Source organism: Chiloscyllium plagiosum, unplaced genomic scaffold, assembly GCF_037043375.1.
Source record: "Chiloscyllium plagiosum isolate Xiang-an unplaced genomic scaffold, Cpla_swu_hap1 HiC_scaffold_14, whole genome shotgun sequence".
In the NCBI taxonomy this organism is placed as follows: Eukaryota; Metazoa; Chordata; class Chondrichthyes; order Orectolobiformes; family Hemiscylliidae; genus Chiloscyllium; species Chiloscyllium plagiosum.
In genome coordinates this window covers 36130180-36156329 of record NW_028270152.1, presented here as the reverse complement: position 1 = coordinate 36156329, position 26150 = coordinate 36130180, and the positions used below count along the sequence as shown (strand labels likewise).

Below are 26150 nucleotides of genomic sequence, written 5' to 3'. Positions count from 1 at the left end.
TCATCTACAGCCAAGGCAAAAGTGTCTTACCAATGTTCCAGTAAATGGCTGCCAAACTGCTAAGATGGTACAGCATGCTATGAATATTTAACAGTTTGAATGATTCCTACTGCCAGGCATTTGATTGCATCCAGTTACAACCAATTTAAAAATCTATGTATCAATTATGGAAGGTATGAACAAGAAATATAAATACAATAAGTATTTTCTATGCATGGGCTAACTCAGAAAACCGCAAAAATTTGTTCAGACAAAAATTATTGGAAACGTTTAGCAGGTCTGGCAGCATCTATGGCGATACTCTGCCAAACCTGTTAAACTTTTCCAGCAATTTCTATTTTTGTCTCTGATTTATAGCATCCACAGTTCTTTCAGTTTTTATTTAAAAGGGGGTGGGAGGGAGGGAAAAGATGCAAGGGAGAGTGAAAGAAAGTGAAAAGGATACTGAAAGGCATTGAATGAGAGAAAGGAGTGGACATGAGGCAAAGGCTGCAAGGTAGATGGGAGAGAAGGGTGTAGTTACAGAGATTTGGGAGGGGGGGCAGGTTGCAAGGGGTAGGAGAGAAAAGAAAGCTGCAATGGTTTCAGAGAGTGAGAGAAACATTGCACAAGTATGAGGAAGAGGCTGTAAAGGAGAGAAAGCATATCGAAACCAACAAAGGAAAACAAAGCTAACTGGAAGCCAAGAAAATTTGAAATCACTGAGGTAATGAACTTCTTGAAAACTGGAATAACTGTATAGGGGAATAACTATATAGGGAAAAACCTATATCAGGTGCTATTTTAATGAACATTGGATAAATTGATAACGTTAAATCTGAGATAGAGTAAAAAAGGATAGTAAATATCTGGTTAGGCAGTTAGATTACAGCTAAGAGCTCCTAAAACTTTCAGAGTAAACAAACAAACTTTAGAACTGCTATCTCAATTGGATTCATACATAAAATCAATGGAAAAAGGTAAATATTTACACTTGGTCATTACATTAGTGTTCCCTTTCAATAGTGTGAAATGTACGCTACCATATCATCCAACAGATTGATTTATTTAACTCATCTGAAAACTTTTATTCGTTATAATTTTGAACTTTTATTTGAAGCCTGCCAGTTGACAGAGGTAGTAATATGGCAAACCCAAGGTTTAATGATAGTTATATCTTCCAGTCAGTACACTTTTATAATTTACCTGATTCAACTTATGGAGAAAGTGAGGTCTGCAGATGCTGGAGATCAGAGCTGAAAATGTGTTGCTGGAAAAGCGCAGCAGGTCAGGCAGCATCCAGGGAACAGGAGAATTGACATTTCGGGCATAAGCCTGAAGAAGGGCTTATGCCCGAAACGTCGATTCTCCTGTTCCCTGGATGCTGCCTGACCTGCTGCGCTTTTCCAGCAACACATTTTCTGCTCTGATTCAACTTATGCCATAGTGTTTATGATGAACTGTAAAGAAGGCAAAATAACACTTAATTTTTAAACCCTTCCTGCCCTCAGTGTATGGTTCACATCTCCCTGCAGCTTGCATAAAATTGAACGGCTATGGAAGTGCAGCTGCCTACATGAAAATTAGAATATTCCTGAGTCGGGTGCTCAATGATCCCATAACATTGTCAATGGCCAAAATCAGTGGGCAGGTAATGTGTCCCATTTCCTTCACATTCACATGAAAATAGGCAGAAATAGGAACTGCAACCAGGCTTGCAATCACCCTGTTTGTCAGTCATTTTCTAAACATTCACCTCCTGTACAGGATCATGAATATCCAAAATTATGTCTCTGTAACAGAAACTGCCTAACTCTCCTTACGTTCAAATCAGTGGAGAAATCAGGGTGGCACGGTGGCTCAGTGATTAGCACTGATGCCTCACAGCGCCAGGAACCGGGTTCGATTCCTGCTTTGGGACTGTCTGTGTGGAGCTTGCACATTCTCCACGTGTCTGCATGGTTTTCTCCAGGTGCTCTGGTTTCCTCCCACAATCCAAAGATGTGCAGGTCAGGTAAATTGGTCATGCTAAATTGCCTATCTGTAAGGTGCATTAATCAGAGGTAAATATAGGATAGGGGACCAGGTCTGGGTCGGTTGCTCTTCAGAAGGTTGGTGTGGACTTGTTGGGCTGAATGGCCTATTTCCATACTGTAGGTAATTTAATCAGCAAATTCCATCAGTAATATGAAAAGCTTCTTGACAAAATTTGCTTTCTGTGTTGCTCCGGGTAATGCTTAGTGTCTCAATGGTCATGATGAAAAGCTGTTCTGTTATAGAGTCATAAGCACGGTAACAGACACTTCGGTCCAACCCGTCCATGCCGACCAGATATCCCAACCCAATCTAGTCCTACCTACTAGTACCCGGCTCATATCCGTCCAAACCCTTCCTATCCATATCCCTATCCAAATGCCTTTTAAATGTTCCAATTGTACTAGCCTCCACCATTTCCTCTGGCAGCTCATTCCATATATGTACCACCCTCTGAGTGAAAAAGTGCCCCTTAGGTCTCTTTTATATCTTTCCTCTCTCACCCGAAACCTCTGCCCTCTAGCTCTGGACTCCCCACTCCAAAGAAAAGTTTTGTCTATTTATTCTATCTATGCCCCTCATGATTTTGTAATCCTCTATAAAGTTACTCCATAGCCACCGAAGTTCCAGGGAAAACAGCCCCAGCCTATTCAGCCTCTCCCTAAAGCTCAAATCCTCCAACCCTAGAAACATCTTTGTACATCTTTTCTGAACCCTTTCAAGTTTCACAACATCCTTCCGATAGGAAGGAGACCAGAATTGCACGCAATATTCCAACAGTGGCCTAACCAATGTCCTGTACAGCCACAACATGACCTCCCAACTCCTGTACTCAATACTCTGACCAATAAAGGAAAGCACACCAAATGCCTTCTTCACTATTCTATCTACCTGCGACTCCATTTTCAAGGAGCTATGAACCTGCACTCCAAGGTATCTTTGTTCAGCAACACTCCTTAGGACCTTATCATTAAGTGTATAAGTCCTGCTAAGATTTGCTTTCCCAAAATGCAGCACCTCGCATTTATCTGAATTAAACTCCAGCTGCCACTTCTCAGCCCATTGGCCCATCTGGTCCAGATCCTGTTGTAATCTGAGGTAACCCTCTTCGCTGTCCACTACACCTCCAATTTTGGTGTCAGCTGCAAACTTCCTCACTATGTTCACATCCAAATCATTTATATAAATGACAAAACGTAGTGGACCCAACACCGATCCTTGTGGCACTCCACTGATCACAGGCCTCCAGTCTGAAAAACAACCCTCCACTACCACCCACTGTCTTCTACCTTTGAGCCAGTTCTGTATCCAAATGGCTAGATCTCCCTACATTCCATGAGATCTAACCTTGCTAACCAGTCTCCCATGGGGAACCTTGTCAAATGCCTTACTTAAGCCCATATAGATCACATCTACCACTCTGCCCTCATCAATCCTCTTTGTTACTTCTTCAAAAAAACCTCAATCAAGTTTGTGAGATATGATTTCCCACACACAAAGCCATGTTGACTATCCCTAATCAGTCCATGCCTTTCCAAATACATGTACGTCCTTCAGGATTCTCTCCAACAATTTGCCCACCACCGACGTCAGGCTCACTGGTCTATAGTTCCCTGGCTTGTCCTTACCATCCTTCTTAAACAGTGGCACCATGTTAGCCAACCTCCAGTCTTCTGACACCTCACCTGTGACTATCAATGATACAAATATCTCAGCAAGAGGCACAGCAATCACTTCCCTAGCTTCCAACAGAGTTCTAGGGAAGACTGGTTTCTACTCTCAATTCTTCTATTACCTACATTTATCTATCCATTAACCAATTATCAATCCAGTGATAACAATATTTTAATGTTATTGCTCTGAAAGGTGATGCTGTCAATGTAACATTACATGACCATTACTTAACTGAACACAAGACCTTGAGTTCAATTCCACCTTCAAATGTAATAATTTTCCACAGATCATTTCTCAAGATTGGCATATATCACTATAAAGGTAAGTAACACTAAGTTTATTAAAGTCATATTAGAGCTCAGACAATTATGTGTTTTTGTGTTACTCTCTGCTTTTTTTCAGAGTATTATAAGTTCTATTTATGGGCCACACTCTACATGACAGGTTCCTCTGTAGTATGATAATTAATGAAGTGATTTCTTATTTTTTTGCTAAACCACCCTCCCTTCCCCAAGAAGTGTTTGTTAAACAGATGCCCTGGCAGCTCAACCATTCTATCTGCCATTCCTGGCTGTTAATATCCTTGCTCCTTCATTGACACACCCACACACACATCAACAATCTTGCACTAATGTAGCCCTCTTATTGCTACCACCATCCTTGATAATGCAGTAGCTGCCCAGCCAATTGTAAGGATTGCTTCTTTTCATTTCTGCCAATCTGTTTCCCAGTGGCCTTGTATTTAATATTTTTTCCCCAGTGAAACCACAATCTTTATTTAATAAATTTCCTAAGTGAAACACTGCATTTAATTGATTTTGGAGTCTGAAGTCTGTGACATAATTAATTAATGTTGCTGACGGGAAAGCCCCCTTACAAGTTATTAACCTTACATCCTTATTTAGTTAATTTTGTCAACTTTGCCTTCAGTTTTATTCAATTCATTTATTGCTATCAGTGACAACCTTCTTCAAGGAGAAGAGTGTAATTATTCTCTACTATATGTCCTCATTCTCTGTACAGCTGCTAAAGTTTAATTTATTTTGTTTGTTTTTCTCAATTCCATTTCTATTTTTGAATTTAGAATTATTATCCCTCCTTTCCTCATTTTTGTTTTCGTCAATCTCAGCCCTTTGACAGAGTTGGGACCTGATGTTGAAGTTGTACAGTTCATTGGTAAGGCCTCTTCTGGAGTAATGTGTGCAGATCTGATTGCCCTATTATAGGAAGGATATTATTAAGCTGGAGAAGTTTCAGAAAAGATTTACCAGGATGTTGTCAGGAATGGAAGATTTGAGTTATAAACATAGGCAGGATAGGCTGGGACTTCTTTCACTACAGCATTGAAGGTTGGGAGTTGCATTATAGAAGCTTATAAAATCACGAGGGACATAGATAAAAAGAATAACAAGAGTCTTTTCCCTAAGGTGGGGAGTTCCAAATGAAGGAGCATATTTTGAAGATGAGAGGAGAAAGATTTAAAAAGAGCATTTTGGGCAAATGTTTTACATAGGGGAATAAACTGCCACAAGACATGGTTTATGCAGGTACAGTTATAACATTTAAAAGACATTTGGATAAGTTTGTAAATAGGAAATGTTTGGAGGGAACTGGGTCAAATGCAGGCACTGGGACTAGTTTGGTTTTGGAACATGATTGTCGTGTATCATTGGATCAAACGGTTTGTTTCCCTGCTGTATGATTCTATAATTTCCCCTCACCCCTTCTCCAAGTTCTTCTCCTCCTCATCCTTTTCCCTTCTTTTCTATCATTTTTATTCCTCCTTTATCCTCATTTACTTATTTTCCAGTTAGCTAACTCCTCTGAATTTTTTTAAGTCTATTCCTCCTTATTCGAATTCTATTTATCTCTCCTCACTCCTCAAAATATTTGTCTCACTCCTTTAAAATGCAATGGTCTACAAACCAACTCTGACCTTACATAATCTGCCCGACCTAACCATTCAGTATTCACCACCCATATTCCGTACCCCACATTTTCAGATCAGTGGCTGTACTCATCTAGTTTGTCACTCTATTTTACCCTTTGCTCTCCCTCTACTATTAATTCTTCATCCTACCAGTCTTAATGCCAACATAACTGAAGTCTATCTAAAGTCACTTGCCTCTCCTTTCTATAGCTTCTGATTTATCACAAGAAATAGGAGCAGGGATAAACTTAGTTAGAGTTTAGATAGATCTGTACACGTGATTTTCAAAAGCAGTTTGACATTTCTCAGCCAATACCACCTTTCCTTTTTTCTGGAGTAGGTCTGTCAATGGTGTGACTACAGTGCTAAAGTTTGGGATGAACATTGGTAGAATACACACATTACGAAAAATCTCCTGATTTTCCATTTTGTTGTGGATCGGAGAACTGTGCTACTCCTTGTATCTTTGTAATTCTGGGCTGTACTTGCCTTGGACCTACTATATGTTCTTTATAGATCACAGGGGCCTTAGTGAACTTCCACTCTCGGTCAGCTGGCTGTATTTTCTAGAAGAGGGTTTTGAGTTTCTTTTTAAACTTGAAATTCATCTAGGTACACTTCACATTTTGATAAGCCTGCAATTATCTTATTAAACAGCTTGAAAAGTGGTCATGTAGTCCAAATGGCATAATTTGACACTGGCAGAACACATTTAGAGTTCTGAAGAAGGAAATTTCATTTATGCAGCCAGTCAAGGCAATTTGCTAGTATCCTTCAGTAAATCCATCTTGATAACAAAGGCTGCTTTACTGACCCTATCTAAAATATTCTCGCCAGATTATCAAATAGGAGTCAGCTATACTCACTGCATTATCTTTTAGTCGTCAAGGCAGAGTCTTGAGGAGTTATCAGTTGTGGGCATGACCCCAACTGGAGAGCTACAGCTAAAAGAGAAAATGTTGGAAAATCTCAGCAGGTCTGGCAGCATCTGTAAGGAGAGAAAAGAGCTGACGTTTCAAGTCTAACTGACCCTTTGTTTCCCAATAGTCTGCATGAGCATCATAGGTCTTATTTATGATCTGATTTTCCCACAATGTGGCAGGTGTAGCATAATCTACAACACCTTATTACACCCTGTGGAGCTGTGGCTGTTACAAATGCTGAGCTTCGACTACATTTTCCTGCCTCCCTCAATATCCCACTCTCACACCCAGTTCTTTCTCCATTTTCACCTTTAGTGTCTATCCTTACCAACCAAATTAATGTGCAAGCAGCATACTGTTCAGGTCAATTGGCTTATTAACAGATTCAATTGCCTGGTAATGTTTTTGAAAATGGCAGACAGGCTGCTGATTCCTATGTCCACCAGCTTATGGTATTATGGGTAATTGGCGATGATGCTGGAGTTTTATAACCTGAAGTCATCAGGCAACATTTTCTGCATGTGTGGGACAGCAGCAGTCCTAATTAATGGGCGGCACAGTGGCACAGTGGTTAGCACTGCTGCCTCACAGCGCCAGAGACCCGGGTTCAATTCCCACCTCAGGCGACTGAATGTGTGGTGTTTGCACATTCTCCCCATGTCTGCGTGGGTTTCCTCCGGGTGCTCCGGTTTCCTCCCACAGTCCAAAAATGTGCAGGTTAGGTGAGTTGGCCATGCTAAATTGCCCATAGAGTTAGGTGAAGGAGTAAATGTAGGTAATGGGTCTAGATGGGTTGCGCTTCAGCAGGTTGGTGTGGACTTGTTGGGCCGAAGGGCCTGTTTCCACACTGTAAGTAATCTAATCTAATTTGCAAATGTAAAATTTTAGCCTTAATGATAGAACTAGCAAAGCAGCATCACTCTTAGAGAACTACAATTACTTTGAGTATAAAATGATATGTTGAAGAAAATGTGTTTGAGAAAATCACAGAACACTGATGAACAGTGGCAGAAAGGTGAGGAAAAAAGTCCCCTTAAGGGTATAGGATCTTCCCATCTGTCTGATTTTACTAAATGCACTGCACCAGGCCATTCAATAAGCTAAGGTACAGCAGGAAGACATTCTTCCTCATAATGATATGCAGTAGTTTAAACATTCTTGTCACAGAGAAGCAGGTTTGTTAATCGTCCATTTAATTTTTCATAACCTTGCAGCTAATCATCTGGTGTATACCAATCAGTGAACAAGGATTCTTATTGGCTCAAAGAAACATTATGCTTCATAGAATAGCAATATAATATCAGATGTCAAATCATTTATAGTTACAAATACTGACATTTTCTCTATGAATCATGTTAATCTTCACTAGTGTTTCTCAAATTGAAGAGCCAGTGCCAATAAACAGAATTCAATGTGAACTGCCTTCTAAAAATGCAATACATGCCTGCAACTTGTCAAACACTGCAGAGTCTAATTCTCATTAATCTAAATTCCCTGTGGAGAAGAGAAGTGGCCGCAGGATTCCCAGCCCCAGAAAATGACATTAGCAGCTAAATTTGATGCGTTAAGTAACTGAATCTACAGAGGCCATATATGCTCCAGTGCTAATGTGGGGAGATTAGTGCTTTTCCATCATTACAATCAAGAAGTGATGATGAAGAAGTAAGCTGGAGCCTTTCAGCATCCGAACAAAACAGCATGAAACTAAAACCACCATATACAGCAAGCTTGTATACTGGCAAATAACATTAACTCACTCCAACAACACCGTAATAAATGGTTGATAAATTAACATAAATGTATGATTTTATAGCTCCAAGACTGCATACAATAGGCTCTTACTTATTTAAATAACAGCTATAAGATTATGAAACAAGAGTCCTTCTTACTTATCTCACATATGTATGATTGAATGTTGCAATAAAACAGTAACATTTTCAAATTGTATTTCAATTTCAAGATGTTAAATAGTGAACTTCGAATTTTTCAAAATGCAGGATTAAATTTTCCAATGTCTGGAATGAGGAAAATTTTACTCATGCTATTCAAAGTTCCACTCGTATCCAAATCAGTATTCTTTGTTTTAATAGATTACACAAGGAGCACTGAAACACCTAACGATGTACTGAAATGGGAAACAAAAACAACTTCTTCACCCATCAGCTTTTCTAATTTATTCTATTTACATTGTTGCTCACAAACCAGAACTAATTCAAGTGGTTGTGTTCAATTGATGGCAGGAAAATTATAAATCTCTTGAACAGCACGACATCTGTAAGAACATTTACATTCATGACTTTAAACATTTGAAAATAACAACTAGATTATATTCTTTCCCCTATTTTAAAAGGGTAAAAACAGTGAACCTATTATTAAAAAGGGATGACTTGTGCTTCTCCTGTCCAAACTATTTTTAGGAATGAGGACAATACTAGCAAGGTACTTCCTGATATTTAAACAGGTTACTCTCACTGCATTCTCATCATCCTTCTATAATGAGCATAGAAATTTCTGAATGTATGTAAATGAGGTATAAATAACATCATGTGACTAACTCTGTTACCTGCACACCTGTTACCTGTTACTCCTAATGGCAGAATTCAAATAAATTCTCTACTGAATGGAAGCTTTTTCCTGCACAGCCAAATGTCTTAGAGAACATCAGGCAATTTAAAGAAATATCTTAAAACGGGAAGACTTTTATGTGATAGAGTTCCTACACAACCAAAATTTCTCACGAACACATTTCCCAAATCACAAAATGAGGCAAATGAGAAAAAGACATGATACACTAAACGGCTATGTGGAAATGTTGTCAAAAATGCCTTCCCTAAATGGATATGGCAAAAGTAAAATCAAATAGCTTGGATATAAAGGTTGAAATTTGACTCAAGCTAAAAAAAGACTCAAATACATCACCAGGGTCAAATAATATACAAAATTCTGAAAGAGCCTGGTAAAGAGATTTGTGATTCAATGCTGAGAAAGTATCAGTGGTTTGGGACTATGCCAATGATACGTTTAAATCATAAGAACCTAATCAATATTTTAAATGGGCTACTACTGACACAAGGCCACCGGAGCTACGCATCAATAGGTAGAGACAAGCTTTACTGTGTCAGTAAAAATAGAACATAGAACATTACAGCGCAGTACAGACCCTTCAGCCCTTGATGTTGCGCTGACCTGTAGAACCAATCTGAAGCCTATCTATCCTACACTATTCCATTTTCTTTCATATGGTTATCCAATGAACAGTCTTAAAGTTGGCAAGTCTACTATGTTGCAGGCAGTGCGTTCCATGCCCCTACTATTCTCTGAGTAAAGAAACTACCTCTGACATCTGTCCTATATCTATCACACCTCAATTTAAAGCTATGTCCCCTCGTGCTCGCCATCATTATCTAAAAAAGACTCTCACTGTCCACTCTATCTAACCCTTTAATTAATCTTCTCTTTCTAAAAAAAGGGCCTCAAGTCCCTCAGCCTTTCCTCATACAACTTTCTCTCCATTCCAGGAAACATCCTATTAAATCTCCTCTGAACACTTTCCAAAGCTTCCACATTCTTCCTATAAAACGGTGACCAGAACTGTACGCAATACTCCAAGTGCGGCCGCACCAGAGTTTTGTACAGCTGCAACATGACCTCATGGTTCTGAAACTCAGTCCCTCTACCAACAAAAGCTAACACACTGTATGCCTTCTTAACAACCCTATAAACCTGAAGTAACTTTCAGGGATCTATGTACATGGACACCGCGATCTCTCTGTTCATCTACACTACCAAGAATTTTATCATTAGCCCAGTACTCTGCATGCCTGTTGCTTCTTCAAAAGTGAATCAACTCACACATTTCTGCATTCAACTCCATTTACCGCCTCTCAGCCCAGTTGTGCAGCTTACCTATGTCCATCTGCAACCCACAACATGCTTCGGCATTGTCCACAACTCTACTGACTTTAGTGTCATCCGCAAATTTACTAACCCATCCTTCTGTGCCCTCATCTCGGTCACTTATAAAAATGACAAATAGCAGTGGACCCAAAACAGGTCCTTGCCATACACCAATAGTAACTGAATTCCAGAATGAACATTTCCCATCAACCATCTTCTTTCAGCTAGCCAACTTCTGATCCAAACCGCTAAATCACCATCAATCCCATGCCTCCATATTTTGTGCAATAGCCTACCAAGGGGAACCTTATCAAATGCCTTGCTGAAATCCATATACACCACATCAACCACTTTACCCTCATCCTGTTTGGTCACCTACTAAAAGAACTCAATAAGGTTTGTGAAGCATGAACTACCTTTCACAAAACTGTGATTACTATCCCTAATCAATTTATTCCTTTCTAGATAATTGTAAATCCTATCTCTTATAACTTTTTCCAGCACTTGCCCACAAACAAAGTAAGGCTCCCTGGTCTATAATTACCAGGGTTATCCCTACTCCCCTTCTTAAACATGGAGACAACATTGACTATCCTCCAGTCTTCTGGCACTATTCCTGTGGACAATGACGATATAAAAATCAAAGGCAAAGGCTCTGCAATCTCCTCTCTGGCTTCCCAGAGAATCCTAGAATAAATCCCACCTGGGGAGAAGGATCCTTCTCCTCGGATGCTGCCTGACCTGCTGTGCTTTTCCATTACAACTCTGATCTCCAGCATCTGCAGTACCCACTTCTGCCTAAATCCCATCTGGCCCAGGGGACTTATCTATTCTCACACTTTCCAGAATTGCTAACACCTCCTCCTTGCGAACCTCAATCCTGACTAGTCTAGTAGCTTGTATCTCAGTATTCTCCTTGACAACATAGTCTTTTTCCGATGTGAATACGGACAAAAAATATTCATTTAGTGCTTCCCCATCTCCTTGGACTACATGCACAACTTCCCACTACTATCTTTGATTGACCTTTATCTTTTTTTAGTCATTCTTTTATTCCAGATATAGCTATAGAAGACCTTAGGATTTTCCTTGATCCTATCTGCCATTGACTTCTCATGTCCCCTTCTGGCTCTTCCTAGCTCTCTCTTTAGGTCATTCCTGTCTAACTTGTAACTCTCAAGGGCCCGAACTGAGCTTTCACATCTCAACCTAACATAAGTTTTCTTTTTCCTCTCAACAAGAAATTCAACTTCTTTAGTAAACCGCGGCTCCCTCGCTCGACCACTTCCTCCCTGTCTGACAGGTACATACTTATCAAGGACACGCAGTAGATGTTCCTTGAATAAGCTCCACATTTCAATTGTGCCCATCCTCTGCAGTTTCTTTCCCCATCCAATGCATCCTAAATTTTGCCTAATCATATCATAATTGCCTGTCCCCCAGCAATAACTCTTGCTCTGTGTTATAAACCTATCTCTTTCCATCGCTAAAATAAACACAATCGAATTGTGGTCACTATCACCAAAGTGCTCACCTACCTCCAAATCTCACACCTGGTCAGGTTCATTACCCAGTACCAAATCCAATATGGCCTCGACCCTTTGTTGACCTGTCTTCATACTGTGTCAGGAAACCATTCTGCACACACTGGATAAAAACTGACCTATCTAAAGTACTTGAACTTTCATATTTCTAGTTAATATTTGGAAAGTTAAAGTCCCCCATAACAACTATCCTGTTACTCTTATGCCTGTCCAGAATTATCTTTGCTATCTTTTCCTCTTGGCAATGAGTCAGTAGGTTCATTATGCATAATCTTTGGAATACCAACACTTTTTTTTGACAGTTAAGAGGCATAAATATTGAAGCCTTTCTTGAAAAATGTAACTTTATGTAGTTTACCTCTGGTATCTTCCACCCAGGACTGCTGTAATGACATAGTTTGGCTAAGCCATGTATAGCTAATGCAAATCCCATTTCTCAAAGCTGCACTCACTGAAATGGTAGGAGCTCTAGACTTATTATTTGATCTGTCACTGTACAATTGAGGAAAACCAGAATGAGCAGGATTAGTGCTATATTTAAGCTATGCTGGAGAAGGGGAAGCTGTGTAACTTTTAAGCATATTCATTTAAAATAACCCATATCAGTCCTTCAACTCCAGTAACTGAGCAATCTTCACGTTTCAGGAAAATGCACCCATTTCTGGCTGAGGGCCACAGTTCCCAAAGCATTGACTAGCTTAAAGCCTGTTTTTACAAACTATTGTCAGGATTATTTTTAACAACACAACCAGACTCTTCATCTTGGTTCAACCTTTACTCAAGCGTGATTGTGTTTTGTTACAAGCAACCTTTTGCTTTTCTTAAATTATTTTACTTAAATTATCAAGATCTCTGTTCTCTGCATTAAAACGTGGCCAAGCTGTTTACTTCCAATCCGAGGCATGCGTCTTGGGAAGATAAGCAGCAGCCGAATGTTCTTCTCTTTAAACCCCAGACTTTTGACTTTGATTTGGCTTTCATTTTCACGCAGTGTTATATATAAATTATAACAAGAGACAGCAGGCTGAATTTTGGCTCTGTGGGAGAGAAACAAGAGTCAAGAGTTTCAGAGTGTCAAAGCCTACACCAGGGTGGGTGTGTAGGTGCTCCAGCTTGAGCTAAACAGTACATTACAGTTGACAGTAAATAAGTGAGAGATGCTTCAACCTTCAGATGCCCTCTCATTAACTTTTTAAAATGTTACATTAAGACATTTTTTTAAAAATGGAAATAGCAGCGATACCATCTAAAGGACAGCCTATTCCTGCACAGACATGAAGGCAAGGAGAAAGGCTAGAGGCCTATCTGCAGCACTTTGTCTCTGGCCTGCTACTCAGGGCCCACCAGCATGCTTTTAAACCATCAACTGTCAGGTCAGGAAATTAAAGACCAAATGGAAGTCACCTCACTTAAATATGGTTAACAAGATTTTTAATGAGCCTAATTTGTTTCCATCTTGTTGGGTAGCACTTCTGACCTCTTACTCTTATCAGCAACAATGGCCAATGTGAGAAATAGCCACAAAACTGGCATGCCAGTTTGGGCCAGTGCTTTTCAGTTCTATCCAGCTCTGTTCCCAAACTCAGTGTGGCCTTAAAAGCCTGTTTGATGCAACTAGTCTGTGTCAATGCAAATCTTCCACCTATGGGTTATCCTCGAGGTTGTTGAGGTATTTCTTCATTCCTCTTGCTTTATATCACCTAGGTACCCTAGTTCCAACCACTGACATGGTATCTTCAATCACTAACTCTGATCCTGCAGTCAAATTCTAGTGTAGGAAAGTTTCTCCTGATCTCTGAACTAAATTTTTATATGAATGTTCTATATCACTTGTTCTAGATCACTCAACTAGAATCCATTTATTTTTATCTATTCTGTCCCATCTCCTCAGAAATTTAAGTTATCTATCAAATCACCTCAGGCTCTCTTCTGGTGAGAACCAACCCTATTTTTTAAGTTATTTTATATTTGTCTTTTCATATTGCCAGCTCTATCTAAGTGACTCTGCAAAGTACTCTGTTCATTGTCTCAACATTCTTCCAAGGAGCTGAATATTACATATAATTATATATTTATTATGATTGGAGATGCCAATGTTGGACTGGGGTGTACAAAATTAAAAGGTTTTGCTATAAATTCTGTGTCATACAGTTATGTACTCCACAACCACCTGATGAAGGAGCAGCGCTCCAAAAGCTAGTGCTTCTAATTAAACCTGTTGGACTATAACCTGGTGTTGTGTGATTTTTAACTATATTTATTATGGCTTATTACAACTTCATGTTCATAATTTGCATCTCTTACTATAAAGGCAGAGCTCATTTATCTTTTATTATGGCTATTTTGAAGGTCTTCAAAACACCAAATCATCTGCTTTTCCATGTCAATCAGAGAGTCAGAGATATGGGGGGAGATGGCATCTCAAGAGTAAACTTGAATAGGTAAATAAAATAGTTTACATATCATTGGGAAGTGGTGTAAGATCACAAGATTACGAGAAGATGGTTCTCTATCAGCCTCGTGGCAGAAGTGAAATCTTTGACCTGTTGCTGCTTATCACATTTAAATTCAAGGTATTGCTTGACCTCACATCAAAAAACTTCCTGCAAGGTTTACCAACTTTGCTCCCAAACTATAATATTCTTCATAACATTAAGTGCTGATTAATTGCTGTTAGTAAGAGAGTTTAGTAGATCACTTGATGCATATAAAATTCAGTCTGCTAACTTTACTTTCCAACAGGAATAGCTTATAATTGTTTGTCTCAGCATGAAATAACTATCCTTCTCTTAAGATATCATTCTTTAAAATATTACATTTGATATTTGATTATGTCAAGCACTTTCAGAACATATGCATAGCAATGATCTCCCATGGTGCAGCACATGGAAAATCAGAGCTTACTGTCTCTTTTTTGCCCGTTTCTGTTATCATTCTGTAGCTATTTCTTACTTTTTCTCTCCTGTTCTGTTCATGTCTCCCTTTCCTCCTATTTCTCACAATATATCTCATTCTCCTGTTTCCGTCTTTACTCTATCTGTTTCTGTGACATTTTTACTTTCTATTTCATATAGAATTTATGTAGAAACATAGGACTGGATGGTAGAGGTGGGGAGAGGTGGGGAGAGGGCACATCTGTAAAATTTCCTCGATGGCCTTCCCAGTACCCTTCTGTTTGCTCAGACCTGAAACTTTATTATGGGATGGGAAAGGCCTATGTTGACCTCTCCTTGCCATTACTGAGGCTTTTAATAAGGAAGTTAATGACCATTAAAGGGTTGTTTTCCATCTGCCATAAATTTTAAACTGGAGGGAGATGTCCAGGAGTAGATGGAAAGCCCAGCAAGTCACCTGCACATGCCTTCAATGACTTCTTATCCACACTCAACACCCTGCTCAACAAGATCTGCCCCAAGGGCTCTCCCTCCAGCTGCAGGCTTTCCCATAGAATCACAGAATTATTGTGGTGAAGAAGGAGGCAATTTGGCCTGTTGTACCTGCACTGGTTCTAATATCTAGTCTGGCTCTTTTATCTAGTGCCAACCTCCACCTACCAACACACATCACTGCACAACATTCCAATCCAGGAAAACCTTCCACTGCCCTCTTCAATCTATCAATTGAACCAGCCTCCACCGCATTTATAGGCAGTGTATTCCACACCCTAACTATTCATTATATGAAAAGTTTCTTTTCTCACATCATTTGCACATCACTTTAAACCTATGCCCTCTTGTTCTTATATTTTTATATAAGCAGAATCAGCTTCACTTCATCTCCTCTGTCCATTCTTAGAAATGCTGCTTTTATAATTTGCTGTTCAAGACTACTTTCTTAGATCTTCACACAATTGCAAACTAAAATCTACTTTCCTCTGCTTGGAACCTAAGTTCTCAAGTGATAATATTACAAACTTTTATCATGTATCAGGAAAAGAGCCCTCAATCACTCAAAAGCTGTTTCCTTTCTTCTCTTCTACTTTCCACTTTCTACCCTCCCCTACTATCAATTTCCTCCACAGAAGCCTTCAACAAGACTTCACCATGAAAGAGAGCCTGAAAATGATGGATGTGGCCCAATATCACAAGTCAAACCCACTAAATATGATTATTTCCCATTTTCACATGAGAAAGAGTTTTGGTACTCTAGTGATTAGAACCAGGTGGATCTCACTTACTAAGAGATCCGTGATTGTGGTTGTTAACTGGGCCAATCAAGAGTCCCTGGTTGACCAATATAACAGGGGATTCAGGATACTGACTCTGTGCTGGCTGGTGCTACAGTTAACCTGGCTGACCAATATAACAAGAAGAGTTACAGTCCCCTAGGCTTAGGGTAGTTAAATAAAGAAAAATAAAACAGGGGATTCAGAATCTCCTCAGTTCAGAGACTGACTCCAAGCTGGCTGGCCACAGCCAGTGTACTGTACACAAGTAAATAAAAGGTCACTTAGTGATGGGATACCGGACTCTGTGCAGTTATTTCAGTGGCGACAAGAGTGGCATGAGGTCGAGTACCGAACCATGGAAATGGCCCTGTATGGTACAAGGTGAGATTTACACAAGGACAGGTCCTGTGACTTACAAATTTTGGGTAAGTGAGGCAGTCCTGAACAAACATATGGATCACCTGAAAGCTGTTAACTCACAAATGGGGCAGGAGAAAAACCTGGCCCCTCAGAACAGCCAGAAGGCCTGTCAGAATCCATGGGTTCTTCCATCTATCTAGTGTCGAGGAAACCTCAGAATCCAGCATGGATGTAGCGTCAATATCACTACCGCCAGAACAAGAGCAGGAAACTCTCCCAAGATGCTCCGGATGAAGGAGATGGGCTACAGGCTGGTACATGCTCCCTGCGTCAGAGTCAGTCAGAGGAACTAGACCTGAAGCAAAAACATCACAGGAAAAACTACAAAAGAAAGACCAGACCTACATCCCTAGACTTGGGTGGGAGTTATAGAGTCATAGAGTCATAGAAATGTTCAGCACGGAAACAGACCCCTCGGTCCAACCTGTTCATGCCGACCAGATATCCCAACCCAATCTACTCCCACCTGCCAGCACCCAGCCCACATACCTCCAAACCCTTCCTATTCATATACCCATCCAAATGCCTCTTAAATGTTGCAATTGTACCAGCCTCCACCACATCCTCTGGCAGCTCATTCCATACACATACCACCCTCTGCGTGAAAAGGTTGCCCCTGAGGTCTCTTTTATATCTTTCCCCTCTCACCCTAAACCTATGCCCTGCAGTTCTGCACTCCCCGATCCCAGGAAAAAGACTCTGTCTATTTATCCTATCCATACCCCTCATAATTTTGTAAATCTCTAAAAGGTCACCCCTCAGCCTCTGACACTCCAGGGAAAACAGCCCCAGTCTGTTCAGCCTCTCTCTATAAGTCACATTCTCCAACCCTGGCAAGATCCTTGTAAATCCTTTCTGAACCATTTCAAATTTCACAACGTCTTTCCGATAGGAAAGAGACCAGAATTGCACACAATATTCCAACAGTGGCCTAACCAATGTCCTGTTCAGCCGCAACATGACCTCCCAACTCCTGTACTCAATACTCTGACCAATAAACGAAAACATACCAAACGCCTTCTTCACTATCCTATCTACCTGCGACTCCACTTTCAAGGAGCCATGAACCTGCACTCCAAGGTCTCTTTGTTCAGCAACACTCCCTAGGACCTTACCATTAAGTGTATAAGTCCTGCTAAAATTTGCTTTCCCAAAATGCAGCACCTCGCATTTATCTGAATTAAACTCCAGCTGCCACTTCTCAGCCCATTGGCCCATCTGGTCCAGATCCTGTTGTAATCTGAGGTAACCCTCTTCGCTGTCCACTACATCTCCAATTTTGGTGTCATCTGCAAACTTACGAACTGTACCTCTTATGCTCGCATCCAAATCATTTATGTAAATGACAAAAAGTGGAGGACCAGCACTCCACTGGTCACAGGCCTCCAGTCTGAAAAACAACCTTCCACCACCACCCTCTGTCTTCTACCTTTGAACCAGTTCTGTATCCAAGTGGCCAGTTCTCCCTGTATTCCATGAGATCTAACCTTGCTAATCAGTCTCCCATGGGGAACCTTGTCAAACGCTTTACTGATGTCCAAATAGATCACATCTACCGCTCTGCCCTCATCAATCTTCTTTGTTACTTCTTCAAAAAACTCAATCGAGTTTATGAGACATGATTTCCTACGTACAAAGCCATGTTGACTATCCCGAACCAGTCCTTGCCTTTCTAAATACATGTACATCCTGTCCCTCAGGATTCCCTCCAACAACTTGCCCACCACTGAGGTCAGGCTCACCGGTCTATAGTTTCCTGGCTTGTCTTTACTGCCCTTCTTAAACATTAGCACCACGTTTGCCAACCTCCAGTCTTCCGGCACCTCACCTGTGACTATCAATGATACAAATATCTCAGCAAGAGGCCCAGCAATCACTTCTCTAGCTTCCCACAGAGTTCTCGGGTACACCTGATCAGGTCCTGGGGATTTATCCACCTTTACCCGTTTCAAGACATCCATCACTTCCTCCTCTGTAATCTGGACATTTTGCAAGATGTCACCATCTATCTCCCTACAGTCTATGTCTTCCATATCCTTTTCCAAGTAAATACTGATGCAAAATATTTATTTAGTATCTCCCCCATTTTCTGTGGCTCCACACACAGGCCACCTTGCTGATCTTTGAGGGGCCCTATTCTCTCTCTAGTTACCATTTTGTCCTTAATATATTTGTAAAAATCCTTTGGATTCTCCTTAATTCTATTTGCCAAAGCTATCTCATGTCCCCTTTCTGCCCTCCTGATTTCCCTCTTAAGTATACCCTACTTCCTTTATACTCTTCTAAGGATTCACTCGATCTATCCTGTTTATACCTGACATATGCTTCCTTCTTTTTCTTAAACAAATCTTCAATTTCTTTAGTCATCCAGCATTCCCTATACCTACCAGCCTTCCCTTTCACCCTGACAGGAATATACTTTCTCTGGATTCTTGTTATCTCATTTCTGAAGGCTTCCCATTTTCCAGCCATCCCTTTACCCGCGAACATCTGCCTCCAATCAGCTTTTGAAAGTTCTAATACCATCAAAATTGGCCTTTCTCCAATTTAGAACTTCAACTTTTAGATCTGGTCTATCCTTTTCCATCACGATGTTAAAACTAATAGAATTATGGTCGCTGGCCCCAAAGTGCTCCCCCACTGACACCTCACTCACCGGCCCTGCCTTATTTCCCAAGAGTAGGTCAAGTTTTGCACCTTCTCTATAGGTACATCCATATACTGAATCAGAAAATTATCTTGTATGTACTTAAGAAATTTCTCTCCATCTAAACCTTTAACACTATGGCAGTCCCAGTCGATGTTTGGAAAGTTAAAATCCCCGACCATAACTGCCCTATTATTCTTACAGATAGCTGAGATCGCCTTACAAGTTTGTTTCTCAATTTCCCTCTGACTATTAGGGGGTCGATAATACAATCCCAATAAGGTTATCATCCCTTTCTTATTTCTCAATTCCATCCAAATAACTTCCCTGGATATATTTCCGGGAATATCCTCCCTCAGCACAGCTGTAATGCTGTTCCTTATCAAAAATGCCACTCCCCCTCCTCTCTTGCCTCCCTTTCTATCCTTCCTGTAGCATTTGTATCCTGGAACATTAAGCTGCCAGTCCTGCCCATCCCTGAGCCATGTTTCCGTAATTGCTATGATATCCTAGTCCCATGTTCCTAACCATGCCCTGAGTTCGTCTCCCTTCCCTGTTAGGCCCCTTGCATGGAAATAAATGCAGTTTAATTCATTAGTCCTACCTTGTCCCTGTCTGCCCTGAATGTTTGATTCACTTCTGTTCTCAACTGTACCAGTCTCAAATTGATCTCTTTCCTCACTATCTCCCTGGGTCCCACCCCCCCCCCCCCACCTTACTAGTTTAAATCCTCCCAACCAGTTCTAGCAAATTTCCCTGCCAGTATATTAGTCTCCTTCCAATTTAGATGCAATCCGTCCTTCTTGCACAGGTCACTTCTCCCCAAAAGAGATTCCAATGATCCAAAAATATGAATCCTTCTCCCATACACCAGCTCCTCAGCCATGCATTCATCTGCTCTATCCTCCTATTCCTGCCCTCAGTAGCTTGTAGCACTGGGAGTAATCCAGATATTACTACCCTTGAGGACCTCCTTTTTAATTTTCTGCCTAACTCTCTGTAATCTCCCTTCAGAATCTCAACCTTTTCCCTTCCTATACCATTGGTTCCAATGTGGACAATGACCTCTTGCTGGACCCTCTCCCACGTGAGAACATTCTGCACCCTCTCTGAGTCATCCTTGGTCCTGGCACCAGGGAAGCAACATTCTGCTTTTTCTCTGCTGGCCACAGAAATGTGTCTGTACCTCTGACTACAGAATCCCCTAACACAATTGATCTCTTGGAAGCTTACGTACCCCTCGTTGCATTACAGCCAGTCTCAATACCAGAAACTTGGCTGTTTGTGCTACGTTCCCTTGAGAATCCATCACCACGTACATTTTCTAAAACAGCATACCTGCTTGAAATGGGTATATCCACAAAAGACTCCTGCCCTAGGTGCCGACCTCTCTTACCCTTCCTGGAGTTAACCCATCTATGTGACTGTATCTGAGACTTTTCCCCCTTCCTATGACTACCATCCATCACATACTGTTGCTGTTGCAAATTCCTCATCTCTTCTATCTGTCTCTCCAACCGATCCACTCGATCTGATAAGATTCGCATCCAACAGCATTTATGGCAGATATAATCCACAGTAACCCTTAAACTCTCTTTAAACTCCCACATCTGACAAGAACCACTGTACTAAAGGCCTTTTTTGCTCCTTCACAATCTACAGACCGAGAAAATAAAACCGTCTTATTCCTCTACAAAACACTGCCCCAGGTTAAATTAAAAGCTATGGCTTATATTTTAAGTTTAATCAAGAGATTTATCTCCAAAAACATATAATCAAGAAAGAACCCACTGTACTCACTAATACAGCCTTTCTCTTGGACAGACTTAAAACAACAATTAACTTATCTGATTCTGTGTTGTGAACTTCGCCCAAACCGGATCCTCCAAGATTAGTTGTGAAATTCATTGTTTGTTAATTTTCCCAAATGCACTCCGATGTCCAGCGACACATGAATTAAAAAACAGCAAAGGCAATAACTGTGCAGGTGTTTTTTCTCTCTCTCTCTCTCTCTCTCTCTCACCTGCACTGTCCTCACTATGTGCTTCCTTTACCTGCTCTTCTCCCTTTTAAAACTGCTGTTGTTTTGACTTTTTTTTGGAGGGTATGTAGAGGGGACATAGTGATTGGAACCAGGTGGATCTTGTTGACTATGAGATCCTCGAGTAGGTTTGTTAAACTGAGCTAATCAGGGAGCCCTGGCTGATCATTAGAAACAGGGGATTCGGAATCTCCTCAGTTCCAAGTTCTGACTCCGAGTTGGATGGCCACAGCCAGAGTACTATGCACATGTAAATAAAAGGTAACTTGGTGACAGGATACTGGCCTTCTTGCAGTTATATGAGCATGTTTTGTGCACATGCATTTTATGAAGCCAGCCAGACATTTAAACATCAGCTGCATCCCTGAAATGCGTTTTTGGTATCCCTACAGCAGGGAAACCAGCATGTTCACATTAGGCATTCTAAGAGCAGATCTGAACTTTACGCATTCATTTGAATTTCCTTGGATGCTTTTAATGTAGTATACCCTATTGGAGAGATCGGGTATCTCTTTTGCATGGTCAGGTACTCTTTGTTGGTCAGGACTTACTTTGGCATGGTCAGGTACTCTTTCTTGGGGTCAGGCATCCTTGAATGGTGAAGGGGATGGTCGGGTAACCTTTGAGATGTTAAAACTATATGTAAAAATGCTGAAAAAGTGCAGAAATGCATTGGAGCTGCAGTCAAAATACTATCAGAGCTGTCAAAGAACTGTCAAAGCAGTCAGAGAATTATCAAAACTGTCAAAGATGCCAAGGGACTTAGTGCTGCTAGGCTTCACACTTTAAAAAAAATCTGGGGATCTTCATTTTAAAACATTGCCTGGGAATTGCATCATCGGATTTTGTTGTATGACAGATTTTACTAATTAACATTATTATAGTAGGTGCCTGTCAAGTGAACAGTTTGATTAACATTTCCATGTCATTGCAAAACATAAATATTTGTTTTCATAACAGATTAAGCACTTTAGTTGTTAAGAGATTAGATGAATAAATACCTTTTTATCAATGTGAATATTTTCTTTCAAATAGGGAGATTATCAATACACTCATTCGTTGAATTTTCCCAGGCCCCTGAACAATGTGGACAATTGTGGGTCAGTTGGAAAAAAATATGGTAAGTTCAGAAACTTGAGATTCTCCATATTTCCATTCTGCTACCAAGCTGTCAACAGTGAAATGAGAATCTCCATCAATACCTAATCTTGCTTCATTAATGAGATAGTTTCCTGTTCTCCTCTAAACTGGAGAGAAAGTAGACAGCAACAATTGCTGACATAAAAGTCTGAGCAGATAATTGCTGACTTGAGTTGACCACATACTCCTCTAGGCCTTCGCACTGGATAGCAGTCCCAAATTTCTCAAATTGCATTTCATGGGAAGTGACCACCTACATGTTCCATGTCCATGTCGTTGGATATGTACTGGCCTCAGCACATCATTGTGGCACTTCTCCAATCTTATTGGAATAGTTTTCCACTTCAATGTTACAATTTGAGTGCACTAGGATCTTTCACTGTGATATGTTACCGGGATCTTTCGTACACAGGGACCAGCACTCACCTCATGGACTGGATCAGGATGCACATCAGGACTTTGCCAATGTTCTCTTAGCACTCACTTTGTGTCACCTTGGATTCCCACAGCATCTCTGCTTTATCTATCCTTTTTATGCTTTGCCACCTCACAGTACCTCTGTAACCTTGCCATTTAGCAAGGACAGGCAGCTTATCAGCGGTGATCAGTCAAGAGGGTGCACACATTTGTGTACCATACTGGGTCATATCAATGTCATGCCTACACAATGTGCCATGAGTTTACACAGCAAACTTATACGTCAGTCAAATGACCAAGTCTCAAGGTCCATAAACAAAGAAACTGAGAGCAAGAAATAGGTCATTTGGCCCTTTGAATTTGTTCCATTGTTCAGAAAATCATGACTTATCCCCTGTCTCAATGCTATATTCCTGCATATACCTCCTCATACCCCTTGAAGCCTTTAATATCTAAAATAAAGCTCTTGAATATATTCAGTGAATTGGCCTCCACAGCCTTCTGTTGCAGAGAGTTCCACAGGTTCCCCATCGTTTGAGTGAAGAAATCTTTCCTCATTTCAGTCCAGCCCATATCCTGAGTTTGTGTTCCTGGTTCTAGACTCTCCAACCAGTGAAAACATGCTGTCTAGCCCTGTTAGAATTTTGTATGTTTCAATCATTTACCCTCTCATCTTTCAAGGCACAGTTGAATGAATCTCTCCTCATATGTCAGTCCTGTCATTTCCACTATCATCCTAGTGAATTTCTGATGTACTCACTTTATGACAAGTATACACTTTCTCAGGTAGAGAGACCAAAACTATTTGTAATACTTCAGGTGTGGTTTCACTAAGCCCGTTTAACTGTAGCTAAGATATTTGTCAACTTCTAATTTCAAAACAACTTGCAATGAAGACCAGTATGCCATTTGCCTTCCTAATTTCTTGCTGTACCTGCTTGTCCACTTACATTGACTAGTGTACAAGGGTACACAGATCCTTTTGTGAATCCATATTTCTCAATATACCATAATTTAAATAATATTGTCTTTTTGTACTTCACACCATAGTGTATAACCTCATATTTAGCCATGTTGTACTACATCTGCCATGTATTTGTTCACTCACTTAACTTATCTAAATTATCTTGAAACTTCCTTGTATCCTCCTGACAACTCACATTCCCACCCAAGTTTTGTGTCATTAGCAATCTACTAAAGAGATTGGATTGTTCATTGCCTGATTGATAGATAAACTGTGACCTTGCATAGTACTCACAAATATTCTCTGTTCCTCTGATTCAGTGTTGGAGCACTTTGGTCCTTAATGTTGATTTGTATATTTCAGCTTTGGACTCCTACAGATGATTAGTGACAATTAGAAAAGGTTTTCATAAGTGCCACTTCTGTTATCACCTTTTATTATCAACTTGCTGCCACGACGATTTTATTTCTGGATGAAACACCACTGCCAGTACAATGTAGTCTGAAGGTTCTCTTTACATTTGTTTCTGTAACATCCCAGGAAGACTGGGTTTTTGTTGGGACAAATGGCTTGCAATGCAAAAACAACATTAACTATTTATAATACTGTAAGATCTTGGACCTACACACAGTGTGGGCCCTGTACTTACTGCTACTTAGAGTATAGATACTGTAACTGTAAGCAGACTATTACGATTACTTTTAAGCTGTTATTACTGCTGAAGGTAAGAAGTAGAGGAACATCATAATGTCCTGATGTCATCTAACTATCTTAAAGGTACACTGCCTGTCTGGTTTGTGATTCAATGCAATAACACGACAGATGTCAGAAGTAACATCCAACTATCCTGGTCAGCCACCCATTCTCAACCCTTTTGATACATCAATTGAGCCAAACTTCTGTTGCCAGTGTATTGTGATATAATTCTTGTTCACATGTTGATCCTATCCTCACTGTTTTATGTTAGCTTCTGGCCTGTCAATATGTTAAATTCAATATTGGCTGAAAGTCACACACAAACATTTCTTTCTGACATCTTGTGTGCACCTTTCCACACATCCCAACATTGGCAGCCATACCATCATCTGTTTGAGCCCCAAATGCTGAGTTCCTCTCCCTCTCTTACCATATCCTCTTTCTCTAAGACACTGCTTGGCTCTGACAAAGCTTTTGGTCACCTTCCTAAAATCTCCCTATTTTCAATTTACTTTTGATTATCTTTCTGTGAAATACTTTGACACGTTGGTCTATGCGAATTCTGAGAATAAATACAACGTGTTGCTTTTGCTGCTGCTAATTTCAAACAGTGATAAATGTGTCAATATCTAACACAGCAGCATTGTAAATGAAATCCGGCTGTAGTGCAATATTTATTGAAGTATCCAGTCAGAAGGAGAAATCATGAAACCTTTACATCTCTAAGAAGAATGTGCATTGGATTCTAGTGTATTTATTTGTGTATATATTTTGTACATTTGACAACTAGGGAAATGAATACACTAATTTTTAAAGTTCTAATTACTGTAAAATTTAAATTAAGTTCAACGAATTTGTTTTATATCATTGAAGGGTAACTTGTTAATATGAATGCAATTGTAAATCAAAATGTTTGCAGTTAAAATGTCAAATCTAATGTCAATGTAATTAGATGTTATTTCTCTTCAGGCCACATAGCAGCAAGAAGAAACACATCAAAGTCAAAGCAAAGCATGGTTTAATGCTGCAGACCCTCTAACAGCAACTACTTACTTTTATGTAGTGCATTTAATGCAGCAAATCATCTTAAAACCTTAACAAGAGCAATAACAAGAAAGAAATCTTTGGAGTCAAGCCACAGAACAAGATATCAGGGCAGCTAACACAGCGGTGGATCAAACAGGTTGCATTTAAAAAGCACCTTAAAAGATACAGAGAGGGAGCAAGACCTTAGGGTTAATGCAGTTACAGAGACAATACCAATGATGGAAAATTAGGGATGCAGAAGGTTCAGGATTAGAATAAAAGATATCTTGGAGGTATGTGAAGTTTTAGTGGGCTACACAGAAGATCAAGGGTATTGAGACAGTTAAAAACAAAGATTGGTATTTTAAACTTGAGATGTTGGCAGATGTGGAGTCAATAAAGGTCAGAAGAATAGAAATGACAAATGAAAGACATTGGAAGGGAGTAAAGATATGAGCAGAATTTTGGACAACATGAATTTAATGGAGGCTATTGTTATGTATTGTAGTTGGTGTATTGTGTTGGGACAGTGTCCCTTTAAGAAGTAAGTCACATTGGCACTGGTAAGTCATCAGTCAGGTTCATGTCTTGTTCAGAGTGAAATTGAGTTTTTACAGAGTGCACAACTACAGAATAAAATTGCCCTGTTG

At 40.1% G+C, this 26150-nt stretch overlaps 1 protein-coding gene and 1 long non-coding RNA gene across 4 annotated transcripts in view; one reads left to right on the top strand and one right to left on the bottom strand.

Moving 5' to 3' along the window:
* Positions 1-26150, bottom strand: part of cacna2d3a (calcium voltage-gated channel auxiliary subunit alpha2delta 3a) — a 953727-nt gene that overhangs the window by 854029 nt on the left and 73548 nt on the right. The gene's annotated exons all lie outside the window — the stretch shown is intronic.
* LOC148147951 (uncharacterized) lies at positions 909-25527 on the top strand. The gene is made up of 3 exons (XR_015759269.1): positions 909-959; positions 22293-22377; positions 25444-25527. It is a non-coding gene; the product is annotated as an uncharacterized LOC148147951 (long non-coding RNA).